General features: G+C 45.6%; 1 long non-coding RNA gene across 1 annotated transcript; it reads right to left on the bottom strand.

The window, feature by feature from the left end:
* Positions 1–996: 996 nt before the first annotated feature.
* LOC128404457 (uncharacterized) lies at positions 997–2,747 on the bottom strand. Its single transcript, XR_008328107.1, has 2 exons — positions 2,557–2,747; positions 997–1,220 (listed from the first exon to the last, which is right to left on the bottom strand). It is a non-coding gene; the product is annotated as an uncharacterized LOC128404457 (long non-coding RNA).
* Positions 2,748–5,392: the final 2,645 nt, after the last annotated feature.

Here is a 5,392-nt window from a genome sequence, read left to right as displayed (position 1 = left end):
TTTATTATTTATACCCCGCCCATCTGGCTAGGCTTCCCCAGCCACTCTGGGCGGCTTCCAACAAAATATTAAAATACCGTAATACAACAGTGTAGCAGGAGAGGATGGCAAGTGTGGTGTGAAGATTCAGGGACAACCAAAGAAACATGAAGACATTTCAGTGCAACAGAGTATAGTATAGTATAGTATAAAAAAAATTATTTATTTTTTAATTTGCAGAATATGGATAGATATCTCTTCAAAATGAGAGCAAGAGCATCAAGTGATATTGAGGACAATCCTAGTTATGTTTTCCAGTGTTGTTCTTATGAATAAAAAAATAGGTGTGGCATGAGCAAGTTTTTATTCTGAAAATGTGGCCCAGAGAAACCACTGAGCTAGATAAATTTAGACCAAAGACTTAACTGCTTCACATAGCCATCTAAAGACAATTAACATTTTTTTCCTCCCACCTCTATCCCATGCTTTCCAACTGCTTCTGTATTCCTGTGATGTTAGATGGGGGGGACGGGACCCAAACAAAAGCCACTTTCATTAACTGTGATTGAAATGCAGATTTGCATTTTAAAAACTCACTTAACTTCTCCCCTAATGCTAAATTCACCACTTAGATATGCTAATCGTTCTGGTACATAAATGCCTTAAATAAATAAATGCATTTGCTTTGGGATAAAGTGTCATTTGGTGTAGAAAATGATCGAATCCTTTTAAAGGGAGAGAAACAAGCAGCATCTGTAACCATTTGTGGGCCACCTGACCTGCCTAGCCCATAGCTCAGTGTCAGAGCATCTGCTCTGTGTGCAGAAGGTCCCAGGCTCAATCCCTACTGGTGATGTTCCCTGCTTGAAACCCTGGAGAGCTGCTGCCAGTCAGTGCAGACAATGCTGAGCTAGATGAACCCAGTAGTCTGACTCTGTATAAGTCTGACTCCTGTGTTTCCTATGAGCAATTACAGAGTTTTGTTGAAACACAACTCATCGATGCCAAAACAGAATATTGGCTCTGTTTCACCTCTAATTTAGAAAAGTGGCCTCTATTACAAATATAGGAGATAGATGGAAAAACACCCGTTCCAAATAAGAGTTGCAGAGAAGGTTGCTCCACTAGGTGGCATCATTATGCAGGGAACCAGAGGCAAAGGGGACCGGTAATCGCTGGCAGGGTTGGCATCCGTTTTCTCCCAGTCGGCAGCTGATGTTGGAGGTCAAAAGGGCACCCTGCTTCAAACGGGAAAGAAGCGAGGATGGTGAGTGATGGATTTTTCAACCCCTATTTTAGAAAAAAGTTTGCATCGCAAGGCAGCTTCAAGGCACAGCCTGTGTCCAGCCTTCCCCCAGCTGAGTGCCTTCCAGATGTTCTGGATGACAGGTCCCATCAGCCCCAGCCAGCGCCCCACTGGGGGGAGGCTGGTTTTGCCTGTAACTTAGCAGTTGTCCATAGTAAATTTCCCAGGTTATGAACAGCCAGGGCTGGGAACTACTCTCCCCTGAGACCCCAGAGAGCTGCAGGCAGCAAGAGCCAACAAAATTGGGTTAGATGGCTTAATGCAACCTTCACCAACCTGGCACCTTCCAAATGTTTTGGACCACAGCTCCCATCAGCTCTCTTGGGATACAACAGTGCAAGTGCCCAGAACTCTGTGCTGGGCAAAAGGAAGAGTTTGGTGTAACCTAAAGCCTTGCAGATTCCCACACTAGTATATGTTGTTCCCAAACTATTTCAAAACAACATTTGGTGTGTGTGTGTGTGTGTGTATGAATAACGCTTTTGTTTGCACATGATAAAAGATGCATTGAAGCTGTGCTGATCGGTCTCACCTGGCGCCTTCATTACATATCTTTAGGCACCTGGTGAAAACGTTCCTCTTCAGCCAGGTGTTGGGCTGATTAATGTTCTGTGGCTGATTAATCTTCTGTTTTAAATGAGGGAGGTCATTGGTTTCTTACGCTTTTGTTTTATTATGTATTTTGTTATTTCATTTTGTATTTTTATGTTGTGAACCGTCTTGTGATCTTCAGAAGAAGGGCGGTATACGAATGTAAATAATAATACTTATTATCCTTAGGAAGCAGTTTCTTCCCCAGCTACAGGGTTGGGGAAACCTGATGCCCTTGTTGGACTCCAGCTCCCATAAGCCTCGGCCAGAATGGCCAACAGCCAGGAATTATGGGAACTGTAGTCCAGCCATATCAGGGTCCCCAGTCCTGCCTTGCTCCCTTCCTGGTCTGAGGAGAGACAGTGCTGAATCTTCTGCTGCTGGCATTTTGTGCTGTTTTTTTGCCACACTCGTGTTCTCTAGATGTTCTTGGACTCCAGTTTCCTGCTAGCATGGCAAGCGGTCAGGAGTTATGGGAGCAGCAGTCCAGCAACGGCTGGAGGACATCGGGTTCTCCATCCCTGAAACAAAGGTGTTGCCCACCTGTGGATTTTGCAAGATGGCAGATTGGATGTGCTTCCTGCACCGAGCCCTGCTTTATCCTTACCATGTACCCTGTCACGCTCCTTCCTACATGCTGTGGTTGTTTTCCATGGCTCCTGCCGCTATCTACTTCTTACCTTCCTGACCACTGTCCACTCCCCAGTTTGCACTTTTGGAAACGTCTGAAATTTGTGGTGTGGTCCCATGTTTAGAAACCACCAATTGGATCGTATTGCTAACTCAGCTTCCTGCCCTCCTGAGGTGGCCCTTTCGCCACCCTCCCAGTCATCCCAGCCAGAGATATCTCACCAAACAAGAGAAACATACACTTTCCCAGTTGCCACGCAACCCCTTAGCAACCGTGTTCCTCTTCTATGGTTGCCCTGCCTGACTCCCTCCCCCCCATCTTGTCTCATTATTTATCATAATTGTTTGTGTGAGCATAAAGTATGTTAAATGAACTGACAGATTGGGGATGGAATGGAATCAGAAATATAGGATATGCGGGGGGGGGGAGTGTGGGGTTGGGGAGGAGAGAGACAACCCACATGGCCAGGTGAATGAACAGGTGTTTTGAAACGAGTTTGTGTGAGCTTATTGTTTCAATCCATCCATATTTTCAAGTGAAATAGTGCAGTTTTATTTAAAATAAATAATGAAAACTGTGTTCCACCAATATTGTGTTATTTGGGGATCCTTTGAAATGCTGTCAAAAGTTCAAGGTATGCCAGAGGGCGGGTGTTTCTTCGTAGCTAAGGCCACCAATAAAGTGCCATGATGCTATTTTAAACAGTCATGGCTCCCCCCAAAAAAAATAATAATTGGGGAGCAGTAATTTGTTACGGGTACTGAGAGGATGCCCCTATTCCCCTCACAGAACTACAATTCCCAGAGTGGCTTAACAGTCCAATCCCTCTTCATGGGGAACTTCATAGGAATTGTAGCTCAACAACAACTATCCTCACTTGCGATTCTCAGTGACTGGCATTCAAAGTCTGTTTTGGAGCCTTGAACCTGTTTTGGTTTACAGTTTTGTTTGGGAAAGAGCCATAGCTCAGTGGTGAACGTTCCACATTCAATCCCTGACATCTCCGGGAAGGGTTGAGAGAAACTTCTACCTTAAATCCTAGAGAGCCATACAATACAGAGCTAGATGGTTTGACTTGGTTTATGGCAACTCCCTGTGTTCCTATAGTGCTGGTTTTTGTGCTTTTATTATTTCATGGATAATATGGAAAGTTTACTATTGTAATTATGTTCTGTCATTGGTAAAAAAATGTATATATTTTTAATGTAATCTGCTTTGAGGGTCACTTCTAATGAAAAACGGTACATAAACACATTTAATTACAACAACAATGATAATTCTGCTTCCGACCATGGAGGCAAAGCATAGCCATCATGGCTCCGTAAACACTGATAGCCCTGTCCTCCATGAATTTGTCCAATATGCTTTTAAAGCCATCCATGTTGGCAACTATCACTGCCTCCTGTGGAAAGGAGTTCCATAGTTCATCTATGCACTGGGTGAAGAAGTCCTTCCTTTTATCTGTCCTGAGTCTTCCCGCACTCTGCTTCCTTGGATGTTCAAGGGGTGGAATCTTTTGCCTATCCACTTTCCCCACATCATTTTTGGTTGTATCTGAACAAGGTAGGCCTGTCTAGCCTCCCACAGTGGCCAACTGGATGCAGGTGGGAAATCCACTGAAGGCAATGCATAGCCAACCTGGCAAGTGGCCATTGATAGCCTTCTCCTTCTCCTCTGTGAATTTCTCTAACCCTCTTTTAAGGCCATCCAAGTTGGTGGCCATCATCACATCCAATGGGGAAGTTTTCTTTGTGATGCTGTTTCCTCACGATGGTGGTGATTGTGGCGGCGGCGGCCTCCTTTTGGGAAGCGGGTTCGCATGAAAGCAGGGAATCGAATGTTTTGCCAACTGTCTGCACTGTGTTGTTGCTGTTGCGTTTGTGTGTTTTCTCCTGTTGCTATGGAAATTCTAAGGGAGACAAGCCAGGAGATCAGGCGGGTGGGCAGGCAGGCAGGGGGGAGGGGAGGTAATGGGTGGAAAGGGAGCTGATGATTAAAATAGATGTTTTGAATTAAGGATATGTAACTGTGCTTTAAACCAAGGCTAGACAACGCAGTGCCCTCCAGATGTCATTGGATCCAACTCCCATCAGCCCCAGCCAGCATGTTCAATGGTCAGGGATGAAGGTAGCTGGAGTCCAGCAATAATAGCCAAAGGGGCCACAGGTTAGCCACCCCTGCTTTTAAATCCATATGCACATGTGTGAGAGAAAGTTTCTCATGAGAGATGGTGCGTGGGGTGTCAGACCAGGACTGGGGCACCTAGGATCAAATCCCCTGTCCATCCATGAAGGGGATGGGCCATTCAGGCTAGCCTACCTCACGTGTTTGTTGTGAGACAAAAGGAGGACATCATTGCTGTCTCGCTGTGCTCCTTGGAAGACATGAGGGGTAAAACATATTATGTGTCATTAAGGGGACCTAAATAGAAAAATAAATAGGACAGCAATGTGGAGGCCTTTATTACATAGATTTCACCCCCTTATAGCAAGGGACCTCCCTTTGCAGGAAATACACCAGGGATGAGGAACCTCATGCCCGGGGGAGTGGTAAATGTGGCCCTTCAGGCTTCTCAATCTGCCCCCAGAATTCTCCATGGGTAGCTCCTCTTCTGCCTGCACCTCCATCACACCCCCTCTGCACAGGCCATATCCCATGCCAACTCTGCTTCCTACCCTCCTAGAATGTTCTGGCCTGGCCAGAATGTGCCCTGAATTCGGATGATGCCCCAAGATGAAGAAGAAGAGGAGGAGTTTGGATTTGATATCCCGCCTTTCACTCCCTTTAAGGAGTCTCAAAGCGGCTAACATTCTCCTTTCCCTTCCTCCCCCACAACAAATACTCTGTGAGGTGAGTGGGGCTGAGAGACTTTAGAGAAGTGTGAC

This window comes from Podarcis raffonei, chromosome 16, assembly GCF_027172205.1.
Source record: "Podarcis raffonei isolate rPodRaf1 chromosome 16, rPodRaf1.pri, whole genome shotgun sequence".
Lineage (NCBI taxonomy): Eukaryota > Metazoa > Chordata > Lepidosauria > Squamata > Lacertidae > Podarcis > Podarcis raffonei.
Note: the sequence above shows the minus strand (reverse complement) of the source record. Positions and strands in the feature narration are given on the sequence as shown.